The sequence below is a fragment of the Cyanistes caeruleus genome, chromosome 10 (assembly GCF_971803275.1).
Source record: "Cyanistes caeruleus chromosome 10, bCyaCae1.hap1.1, whole genome shotgun sequence".
Taxonomy (NCBI): Eukaryota; Metazoa; Chordata; class Aves; order Passeriformes; family Paridae; genus Cyanistes; species Cyanistes caeruleus.
In genome coordinates, this window is record NC_141710.1 from 23,356,778 (window position 1) to 23,369,028 (window position 12,251).

At 41.6% G+C, this 12,251-nt stretch overlaps 1 protein-coding gene across 2 annotated transcripts in view; it reads left to right on the forward strand.

Annotated features, from left to right (window-relative positions):
• The window catches only part of PPM1L (protein phosphatase, Mg2+/Mn2+ dependent 1L), a 63,595-nt gene that overhangs the window by 13,176 nt on the left and 38,168 nt on the right, over positions 1-12,251 (forward strand). The gene's annotated exons all lie outside the window — the stretch shown is intronic.

A 12,251-nucleotide genomic window follows, 5' to 3' on the forward strand; every position in this document is an offset into this window, starting at 1 on the left:
GATAAGAGTAGGGCTGTTCTGAATTGCAGCTGGATTCCAAAGGGACCAAAGTCAGGCTGGATCAAAGTGCCAGGTGCATTCCTTGGATACCTGTCAGGGGCCTGGAAGTGGGGCTTTCCTATCCCTGCCTTCCTCTTTTATTTGCAGAATTGATGGCAAAAAAAAAAGAGCTTGACTTCTTCATTTGTCAAAATAGAAACTGAAGATCTCAGCAGTCCAAAGGGAGGTTTGAGGGAAAGTTTAAAAACAACAACTCTTTTCCTTTCCTTGATGCAGAGAACAAAAATCAATTCATTTGTTAACTGAATTTTGTTAAAGATAAGAATATCTGGGTTAAATTCTGCTCTCTGTGAGAGATTTTAGTACTAATTACTCATTCTGTGGGTATTAGGTTTTCTTATTTTATATGCAGCTTTTTAAATCCTTATGTCTCAAAAAAACGGAATCCTAAATGGAATTTAACAATCTGGATTTAGATGGTTTTGAAGCACGAGCAGGGGAGTTTGCAAAGCTCTATCTCTGGATTGCATCAGAGTTAGTAACGCATTTTTCTGGCCAAGGAATTTGCACAGAAATTCATTTCATGAATCAAGCGTGGGGAGAAGAATTTGTGGGTCACGGTGTGGATGTGAACAGCAGCAGCTCAGGCTCCAAAATGCTCCTGTTCTGTTGTACAAGCAGCTTGGGGGTTTTTTACCCCCAAAATATATTTAATATTATTTAATATAAATAAATTAATTAATATATTTAATAATTTAATTTATTTATTACCAGCTGAGAGGGGTCATCTTTAAAGTAAAAACAGCTCTTATATCTGGATTGTTTAAAGAATAACCTGAGCAAGCTGGGCTAGTGGAAGGTGGGAATGAGATTATCTTTAAGATCCTTCCAAACTGTTGTAGGATCAGTGATTTTTTTAAATTCATTTATTTTATTTTAATTTTATTTATTGTTTATAGGTACACAGATTGACTGTGAGGGATGTTTATCCTTCAATCCTTGCTGTGCCAAGGCAGCTGGAGGTGGGAGAGCTTGTTGCAGTAACTTCCTGCTCCCATTTTGTAAAGGTTGCTTGAAACTTTGCCCTGAAAGTGAAATTCATCAATTTTTCAAATTGCCCATACAGGGGGAAAAAAGTGTGGATTTATCTTGGCTGAATAATTCATGGCTCCCTGGATGTGATCCTGATGCACTGCAGCTTTTCCCACTGCAGGGCTGACTTCTCCAGGCTGCTGTAGCTGCAGGGCATTGATCTGGATGAAATGGAAACACAACTTGGAGACAAAAAAAACCCCAAAATTTAACCAGGAGATGAGGAGAGATGAGAAAGGGCAGAAAGAGGCTGAGGCTGCAGCTGGATCCGGTTCATTCCTGCTTTTCTTTGGGATGTGCAGCGCTGTTGCCTGTCCTCTCCTGGTTCTCCCAGCTGGTGTTTTCAGCCCTTGCTTGGCTGACAGAAGATGAGTGGAATGAGAACAATTTCTGATGTCAGGGAACGCCCTGAAACCTGTTCAGAGGCTGCTGAACTCATGGGTGTCAATCCAGCAAAACAAAACCACCGGGAAAACACGAGACAAAACCCAGCTGAGCAAAGGTTGGTGCCTTGTGGAAGAAAAGGTGGAGATTTCTGTAGCAAAAATTTAAAAAAAAAAAGTATTAATTTAATGCAAATTAAAAATTAATTCAAATGAAACAGTTCAAAGGAACCACTGTGATGCTTCCCCAGCTACAAAGAACAAGAGGTCCCAGTGAAAATTTGCCATTTGAAGCTGCCCATCCAGAGAATTTATCAGAGCCAAATGTCAGGAGTTGAAGTCAAGACCACGTAGGGGATGAAAAACCTGAGGGCATTATTGGTTTTTAGGTCTGATAGTCAAGAGGGTCTGGAAGATTTATTATTTTAAATAATTCCAAGTGAAAAATGGAAGTAGCACGTGAGAGGCCGAGTACCTGCCACCAAAATGGGGTGGTGATCCCAAAACCTCCCCTCACCCATCCTTTCTGGTGGAAACCACAGCTTGATTCCTGAATATTTTGAGTAGCTGTTGTAAACACGAGCCCTTGAAATAATTTTTGGATTGTTGGATTTATTAGCCCCCATCTGGAATTAATCTCGTCTTAAGATAGGAATTCTCCTCAGAGAAATAATGCAGTTTAATTTTTAAAACGTGGATGTGATCATATTAATTTTATACTCATTTCATACTCACTTTATACTCATTTTATACTCACTTCATACTCATTTTATTGTCCTACTCTGATCATTTGAGCTTTCTCAATGCCAATAAATAACTGGGTTTTCTTGTAATGCTTTAGTGTCGTGAGGTAATGACCATCCTGTGGTAAATATTGATTGCAGAGCTCAGTGCACGTTGCCTTTTTGAAAAGTTAACGTTTGAAAGTTTCAATTATTTCCATATTGAAGGAAGCTCAAAAAGAAGAGAAAATTCTGAGGTATAAAAGCTGATAATCTCTAATAACTTCAGGTTTTCAGTCTCAATTTGATTCTTAATTACTGTACCAAAACCGTGTTGTTATTACTATTTTCAGTTTCTGAACCACCCCGTAGAAATCATGCAGATGAAACTTTTTAATTTTTAATTTTTAATTTAATCTTTCTTTAATCAACTGAGCAGCTGTGTTGCAAGCAAACACCTCATTCCAAGACCCATGGAAAAACACTTTTTGGGAATGACCATCCCAGCTGTGATGCAAACTGGAGGAATTTCCTATCAGAGCAAGTCTGCCTGCAAATTAATCCTTTTTTTTTTTTATATGTATACAAATGGAAACAAATGGAAACAAAACCCCTCTGTAATTTGATAATATTTTGACTAGACAAGCAGTTTCCTTAGCAGTCCAATATAAATAAATACCAGAATTGCTGTTCCAGGAGATGTTTGCAGCAGGATCTCTTTGGGATGAGCCCTTGCTCCTTGTTTTTCTTGGCAGAATTAATGGGATGTTATTCCCCATCTTCTTTTTTTGCTTTCTCCTGCATAAAAACCTTCCTGGTTGTGTGCAGCTTTCATCCTCTGATGGATTAGGGAGAAAATTTCTGTATTTTGGAAACACCTCCAGTGTCCTGAGCGTGTGACAACACATCCCAGTGATGGTCACAAATAAACCCTCCCTTGGGCTGCCTTGCCAGGGAGAAAATATTCTTTATGGTGCATAAAATCCATTTGGTATTTTTTAAAAATGCATGAAATTAAATAGGTATTTCTCCCAAGGCAGGGTTTTTATGCAGAGAAATAAATGCTTTCCAAGAAATGCTCTTTGCTTTCCCTGCCGTGGAGAAAACCTGCGGCAGGAATGCTCAACTATTAGTGAAAATAAAAAAAGTTCATATGTCTGAATTTTGGAGTTAAAACATTTGAAACAGGAAAACTTCAATAAGGTAAACACATGGATTGTGATGGCTCTTTTGAAGGAGAGGGTTTTCTTTCTTTAAAAAAGAAGAAAAAACGATGGAAAAGCATTTCAGTAGGGGACAAGTGTAAAACCCCTGAGTCCAGCTCGGGTTATTCCAGGTGTCACCAGGAAATTTCCCCCATTTCCAGGCTCCTGCTTTGGATTTACAGTCAGGGATTAATTCCTTCCCAAGCTCATCAAAAATAGCTCCAACCACTCTGTATTTTCAGGTTGCAGAGGTTCCACTAGATTGACATTTAATTTACCTGCACTAAATTACTTTGCATCAACACACAGCTCTTAAAAATCCTCTAGTGTAGGATTCACCCCATTCCTACCCTTTTCCTGCCTGCCCTGCTCCTACTCCTATTTTTTTTGGCCACTCAAAACACTTCAGCTAAACTTTTCTCTCTCTGTTAGGTTAATTCTCTGTGGATTTTGCTTCCTCCACTGTGCTAAAAAAAAATAAATGGGGGGATGGCATTCCTAATTCCACAGTTCCCCTGGGTGCTGTCCTAATAAAAACCCAGCAGGGCAGACTTGAAATGAGGTTGATTTATGCAGGTGGGTTGGCACTGCCTCTCCAAATCCAAAATTTGGTGGTTTTGGGGGGTTTATGGGCTGCTTTGTCAGGGGGAACAAGCCAGAGGAAAGCCCTGGAGCTCCTCCCCAGCAGCTGTGCAATTTGCAGAAGCAGAGTGTAAAATAAAATGATAAAAAAGGGTGGGAAAATGTAAAATATAACCATTGAAATGAGCTAAATCCAGCTTTTACTGTCCCAGTAAAACCCAGGTCCTTCAAGGAAGTTCCTTCCTGGGGCTCCTCCAGTTCCAGCTTCTCCTTGGGCCACAGCTCTGCTCCTGCATGACTTTCCAATAAAAATACATTAATTAATTTATCCCAGAGAGATGACTGAACTGATAAAAATGGGGTTTTTTCCTTCTCCCTGAGGCAGCCGTGTCACAGCTCATCTGCTCCAGCTCAAGAAGTACCCAGGATGTGGTTTTGAGGTGGGAAGCTGATCTAAAAAACACAATTTCCTCTTGCTGCTGCTCCAGCTTTGTTTTCCTCCTGCCCTGACTCTGCTCTACCCATCAAGAGCAGCTCCGGGAAGCTGAATTGGCAGAAAATTGGGTTTTTTCCAGCTTTTTTTTACTCCTGGTACCCCCAGGCAGGAGCCAGCCCTGGAGCCAGGGAGGAGAGGGATTTAGCCAGGACAGACATGGTGGTTTCAGGCACTTGTTTTTCAGAATAAACACGACATAAAAACCTGGTTTTTCTCACAAATCCTCAGGTGAAGCTCCTTGGGGCAATCTTCAGGTGTTTCTGTGGCTTCCAGCTGTTGTTTCCATCTGTTTTTTATACCTGTGTCTCATCAGAAATATTTTGCTGTCCCAACCCTTTCCTTGCCTCCAAGGATTAGCTGTGCTCCTTCAGGCCTTGCTTTTCCAGGTGTTCCCTGCTGAATTCCCTTTTTCTCTATTTATTTGGCTGGTTTTGGATGAGGTTTGGGCTTTGCTGGTGGCTTTGAGTTCTGGGAAGCTGTGGGAGAGCCAACAGATCCTTCAGCAGCTCCAGAGGGGTGCAGAGGTTTATGAACATCAGAATTCATCCACAATATCCTGGGCAAGGCTCTGTTTGGTGGGAAGGAGCAGGAGGGGTGATCGAGGTGGTGTTTGAGCTCTGAAATATTTTCCTTTTCCTTTCCAACCCTTTCCTTGCCTCCAAGGATTAGCTGAGCTCCTTCAGGCCTTGCTTTTCCAGGTGTTCCCTGCTGAATTCTCTTTTTCTCTGTTTATTTGGTTGGCTTTGCTGGTGGCTTTGAGTTCTGGGAAGCTGTGGGAGAACCGATGGATCCTTCAGCAGCTCCAGAGGGGTGCAGAGGTTTATGAACATCAGAATTCATCCACAATATCTGTGTTTGATAGGAACAGAATATCTGTGTTTGGTGGGAAGGAGCAGGAGGGGTGACTGAGGGGGTGTGTGAGCACCCTGTGCCCCCTTTGGGCAGGGTCACAAGGCCTGGCTTGTCTCTCTGCTCTGTTCTTGCAGGTTTAAATGCACCCTGGAATAGGCAAAGCTTAGCAGATCTCCCCAAAGGCTGCATTAATGTTCATCCCAGAGTTAACAGCATTCCAAACACAGCAGGGAGAGGGAATTTTGGGGTGGGGGGGTTGAAGCTGGGGCCTCTCTGATCTAAAAGCAGCGGCTGCAGTTTGGGAGCTGAAGGTATTTTGGCAGCAGGAGGAGCAGCACTCCTCTCCTGCCAGCCACAAGTGAAATACAGCATTGCAAAGGATTTCTATTCTCAGCTCCATAAATTCTCTGGGAAGAGAGGGATGGGCCCCCTGGCACGGGCTCCACATCCAGGGATGTGCCACCACCTGGCACTTCTGGCTCTCTCAAAAGCCACTTGGAGAAGGTCTCCTTGATGAAACACCTCCCTCAGAGTGTGTTCAAATAAATCTTCTGTATTCACAGCCCTGCTCAGCTGAAAACCAAACTCTGCTTGTGCAGCTTTGCATTTGGGAGGTGTTTGTAGTGGTTTATTCTTTATTTTATTCTTTATTTTTTTCCTTTTTTTTATTCTTTTTTTATTCTTTATTTTATTCTATATTTTATTCTTAATTTTATTCTTTATTTTATTTTTTATTTTATTCTTTTTTATTCTTTTTTATTATTTTTTATTTTTTTTATTCTTTTTTTATTCTTTATTTTATTCTTTATTTTATTTTTTTATATTTTTTATTTTTTTATTCTTTCTTTTATTCTTTATTCTTTATTTTATTCTTTATTTTATTCTTTATTTTATTCTTTATTTTATTCTTTTTTTATTCTTTTTTTATTCTTTATTTTATTCTTTATTTTATTCTTTATTTTATTTGGGGTGACTCAAGGAACGAGAGGCACCTGGTGGAGACAGGGTGGCTGAAATAGAGCACTTGGCTCCTAGAAAAAGTGCCAGTGAGAAGGAAGAGCTGGAATGGGAATTCCTGGGGATACAGGGAATAAATTCCTGGGGATAAAGTGAGGGAGCTGGGATGGGGTTTCTGTGCCAGGTCACCACACCTGGCTGGGCTCTAAAGCGAGGGGATGGTGATAAACTCCCAAATAAGCAATAAATCAAACTTGTGCCGTGTTACTCCATCATTTTTAGGTGATCCAGCTGCAAAATACTCCTCTTTTTTCTTTATTTGACAGTGATAGCACTATAAATTAAGCTGGGGGAGAAGTTGCTGCCATCATCGAGCCAATACTGAATACATCAATAATTCCCACTTTACTGAAATGCTACATTATTACATTTCTTTAGCAAACTTTGCTTCTCTTGGCCTCGTGGCTTGCACTTCACATCTTCTCATTTATCCCATTTATTTTCATTTTTCAGTGGAAAACGTGTGCGATTCCAAATGGGCTTTTTGTGTTTTCTGACCTGTTTGGCATCACCTCAGCCAGATTTATTAATTTAGAATTGCTTTAATGTGAAAGCAGCCATCCCATTTGATGTTTGCTCCGTGAAAAGTCAGGGATGATCTAATAATAGCTGGAAGTTTGCTAAATAAAGCCCTAAGCAACACATTTTCTTGTAGCAATAAAGATGTGTTAATTAGGTTTTTTTTGGGGGGGGTATAGGTAGAAATCAGCTCTGATCTGATGAGTTTGGGACCCAAGGGGCTAAACCTAATCAATGGTTGGATAATTTATTTATAAAAATAAATCTGTTTATTTTTAAATGAATTGTCTAGGCTGGCTGTTTTAAGGTGAATTTTTGACTATTTAAAAATGTTCCACTGATGCAGTGGAATCAGACTGGGCAATGATATTTATTTCATGATATTAAAGACTGCTTTGATTAAAATGATGACTAAAATCAGAATGCAACAAAAGGTAAATAATTAAAAAAGACAACGCAATTAAGATTATGTTTAAATAACTTCCATGGGGGGAATCTCAGTTTGTGCTTTATTCATGCATATAAAAGGAAGTTTAAAAGAATTCAGGTCCTGAGGAAGAATCAAGTTTGCCAAGTGCTTTTAAACTGCTTTTTGCTGTGGTGTGAGGTGTTCATTCCCTGCCTGCAACCCGAGCTCATCCCACAGGAGGGAATTCCTGGATCTGTGTTGTTGGAAACACTCAGGCTCCCAGGGCAACCAGATCTGTGTCTCTGTCAAAGTGCCAAGAGCCACCCCGGGGAAAGAAAAGCTCCACATCCCACAAATTCACTCAAAAAAAATCAGAATAAGTGACATAAATGACAGCATTTGATCTCTTTCCTGCAGATATTTCAGAGAAATGCTCTGCTCATCCTGCCAGATGTGGCAAAAGGGGAGGAGGATTTGTTTATCTCCCTCATCTCCCCCACAAAAAATCTCTTTAGGTCAGGGCTGACATTTGATTTTAAACCAGGGATGATGTTCACGCAGCAGATTTTGGAGGGGAAAGGATTTTTCCCCACAGTAGATTGGTGCTGTTTTATCTAAATTGTGAATATTTTGCTCAGGGAGGCTGCAGGACAAATCAGTGTTGCTGTAACTTGGAAAAGAGGGGGGAAAAAAAAGATGTTTATTATGTTTGTAAAAAAATCAAAGTGACAGTCTCTTTTCATTTAAAAAACCCAGCACCACAGGAGTGTCGTTTTGGCACCCTTTAATTTGTAGTATTTGCTGGAAATAGCAGTGAGCACAATAAAAGTGGCTTTTATGCTTCACTTTGGTGAGGACCAGCCCCAAAAGTGGTGTTTTTGTGTAAATCCATGTGTGGCACGAGGCACTGGAGCTCTTAGTGAGGGAGAAATAGAAAAACAACTTGATAAGAATCCCTGTGCACCCTGACGTGGCTTCAGATGGCAAATTTGAGGGGTGGAAATTACAAATATTTGACAGCTATAAAGACTCAAAAGAGAGATTTTTCAATCAGAATTTCCCTTTCTTAAGAATTCCTTCAACCAGAAACGAACCAAACATTCTGGAGGGCTTAAGATAACAAATCTCTCATTTAAAAATTGATTCCCTGCAAAATCAATTATACTTCACCAGAGTAGAAATAATAATATGGATTTTTTCAATGCAACTTTAGAAGTTTTCCCCTTCCAAAACCTAAAGAAATTACTGGGTTTTAGCCCCAAATAAACCTTCTGGGATTATATGAACAGGTTGCTTGTCAGTAAGGATTAAAATACATTTTAGGGGTATAATTTTATAAGGAATTTGGAGAGCAAGGGATGTTTTTAAGAGGACCAGTGGACCTTTGTGTCTCAAAGACATTCAGCTACTCCTGAGGTTTTAAATCAACTTTCAGGGTTCTCATTCCTGCCCAGCAGTCACCCCAAAATTGATATTTATGGTGTTCTGGCTTGTGGCGTGCAGGGTTGTCCCCACAAACTCTGTACCTTAAATAGAGGGACACAGAGAGAAAGAATAAATCCATTTTTATTTCATTTTTCTTCATCGTTGCGGCTTTGCCGTGCCCTGGTTTCAGCATGGTAGCTTTTATAGAAAAATCCTGGATTCATTTTTGACATGCATGTTTTTTATGTAAAATCAGGAAATTATCACATCCTTGCCAGCATCTTTCATCCAGAACCTTCCCCCCTGATCTCTGTGGTTTGATCCTCTGACCTGAATTGATTTGGAGTTTAAACCTCCCGGTGCTTTCGTGTCTCACCTTTCCCTGGGTTCTCTCCCTCCTCACTTCAGACTTCTCCAGCACTTTGGTTTTCCCTTTATCCTCACGTTCTGGGGGAGTCCCTGGCCCTTCCTTTTCTTCTCCTTCAACCTGAGGTTCAGCAATTCCAAAATGTTCAGAATTCCTCCCCTGCTCGTCCATCGCTTCAATTCCAATTTCCCTGAGCGCCAAATTGTGCAACACCTCGACAAATCCTCATTAATTCCCTGCAGTCGTGTGTGTTTTGTCCTTTTTTATTTTTTGGTGGTGTTTTAATTCCCTGCAGTCGTGTGTGTTTTATCCTTTTTTATTTTTTGGTGGTGTTTTAATTCCCTGCAGTCGTGTGTGTTTTATCCTTTTTTATTTTTTGGTGGTGTTTTAATTCCCTGCAGTCGTGTGTGTTTTGTCCTTTTTTATTTTTTGGTGGTGTTTCCCAGCCTGGTTCGTGAGGACAGCTGCATCCAAAGAAGCAGTGAGGGGCTTGCTCCGGTCATTAATTCCCATTTCTCCTCTGTTTTTCCAACCATGTTGATAATTCTGAGTTCTCCCAGCCTGGTTGGGCTCCTGGGGTTGCCGGTTTTGGGTCTGGGCTCAGATCCAGCTCCTGTTTTGGCCTGTCTTCTCCTGCTGGGAAGGACTCCTGGATTCCCATTGCCTCCTCCTTATCTCCCTCTGCTTTTTTCTGCTCAAATTCTGTGGCTTTGAGAGGAGCTTTTCCAGTTTGATTCGAGTGAATTGTGCTCTGTGATTTTACAGGGTGAGAGTGCAGAGCTCAAAGGGCGACTTTGATACAGAAATAAGCACTAACAATCGTATAATCAGATATTTTTGTAATACTCTGTAGACATTTTCCAATACTCTGGGGGGGTTTTCTCAGCTTTCCACATTAACTGCTCGCTGTTGTAACAACATCTGACTGCTTCTCACAGATCCTGGGATGCTTTGGGTTGGGAGGAACCTTAAATCCCACCCCATCCCACCCATTCCATGGCAGGGACACCTCCCACTGTCCCAGGCTGCTCCAGTCCCAATGTCCAACTTGTCCTTGGGCACTTCCAGGGATCCAGGGGCAGCCCCAGCTTCCCTGGGAATCCCATCCCAGCCAGGAATTCCTTCCCAATATCCCATCCATCCCTTCCCTCTGGCAGTGGGAAGCCATTCCCCCTGTGCTTTTGGAGTCCTGATTTATTCCTTTGCTGGAAAAGCTGTTTTTATTTGCCTGGACAGATTTATTATTTCACCACTTAGTCCTACAAAAGTAAAACAGAGTTGAGGGAGTGGGGTACGAAGTGTAGTTAAATTTTTTTCTGTGTATTTCTGAATGAATAAATCTCTTCTTTTGTAGCTTTGTGTAGAATTTCCTGGGCATCTGTGATCTCCTCACATGCAGGGAGGGATTGTCCTGCAGTGCTGTGGCTCTGGGTGGATCTCCCAGCTGGGAGCAGCACTCTGCTCCTTCCATGGAATTCCCAACAAATTCCTGGCTCTGCACAATCCCCAGGCACTTCCCCAGCGCTTGGGAGGGGAGGAAAAGGAAAGAACAATGTGTTGTGTGTGCAGGACAGCAAAATACTGAATAAAAGCCCCAAATCTGCCTGCCTGGCATGGTGTGCTCATAGAAGGGAATTGTTCTTGCAAAGCTTTCCCTCTCTGCCTGGAATGTCATCCCAGCATCCCCCTCCAGGCCGGGCTGTGCTGACAAAAGAGCTTTTTATTTGGTAATTAGCACCCAGAAATGGGCTGTGGTCATAAAAACTGCTTTTCTCCAGGTATTTGGGGAGGCCAGAATTCATCTTGGTGTCACTTGTTTGAAGTGACTCCATCCAGGGTGGTTTAATTACACTAATTACACCCCTGGTGTCTAATGAGCTTGGAGGGGAGGTGGCTTCCAGTGACAGAGCTGAATGAGGAGAAAAATCAATATTTAAATATTCAGGTGAATCCCTGACCTGATGCAGGCCTGCTGCTCCTTCCTCCATCAGCTCCATCATCCTGGAGCTCAGGACATCCAAAATAACATCCAGCATCTTCCAAGGCTTGCTGCTGTTGGATCACTGCAATTCAAGAAGGGTTTAACAGCAGCCCAATGAACTCACCAGATTAGGCCCTCATCATTTCGAGACAGATGGGCACAAATTATCTCACACAGGGCTGAGGGCTGTGTAAGGATCGAGCTAAATGTTTAACGACACCGAATCCTAAAAACGAGCTCTCCTGTGGGCAGGGAAACCCGAGGAATAAAAAACCACTGGGAGGTGGTGAGTGCCTTCAGGATGTGGAGAACAAACACTCCTGGGGGGAAATAAAACTCCAGCACAAGTGCAGGACTCACCCCCAGCCTGGGAATGAAGCTTTCCATGGCTTTCCACTTGAATGTGGCTCCTTTGTGCTTGCTGAGTGTAAAATCCTGTGATAGAGTTCCCTGGGATCCTCCAGGAGCTGGGAATAAATGATCATAGGACCTCGAAACTGTTGTTCAGGACAGGAATGATGAAATGAATGATCACAGGACAGAACCAGCTTGTTCTCAATTGTTTCAGTCCCAGCTTTCCTTCTTTTCACTTCTTCTTTTCCCTTCTTCCTTTTCCCTTCTTTTCCCTTCTTTCTTTTCCCTTCTTCTTTTTTTCCCTTCTTTCTTTTCCCTTCTTTTCCCTTCTTCTTTTTTTCCCTTCTTTCTTTTTCCTTCTTTTCCCTTCTTCTTTTCCCTTCTTCTTTTCCCTTCTTCCTTTCCCCTTTTTCCTTTTCCCTTCTTCTTTCCTTGTCCTGTGAGCACCAACATTTTGTGGATAACTCCTGGAGTCACAGCTGGATGCTTCCCAAGGGTATCCATGTGGATTAGGGAGGTGGGATCAGGTTCTGCTGTGTCCTGCTGATTAAGGAAAATCCACATTTCCTGCTGCCACCCCCATTCTGTTGGCTTTGTATTTATAGATCAGCTCGTTCCCACTCCAAACTGAAGGAATTAACTGGCCAGGAATAAATACTCCCAGCTAAAATTAATATTAAATAAATCGAATTATGAGATTGATCCCATTTTATGTATTATCAAAAGTTTGCTTGTCCTCTTTGTAATCTTACAAATGAATGGCATCAACCCTTCTCCCTCCATGGCTTTTTGATAAACTCTGCAGGAGAATATTGAAATAATTTGGAAGGAAAAGGGCATTCTGGAA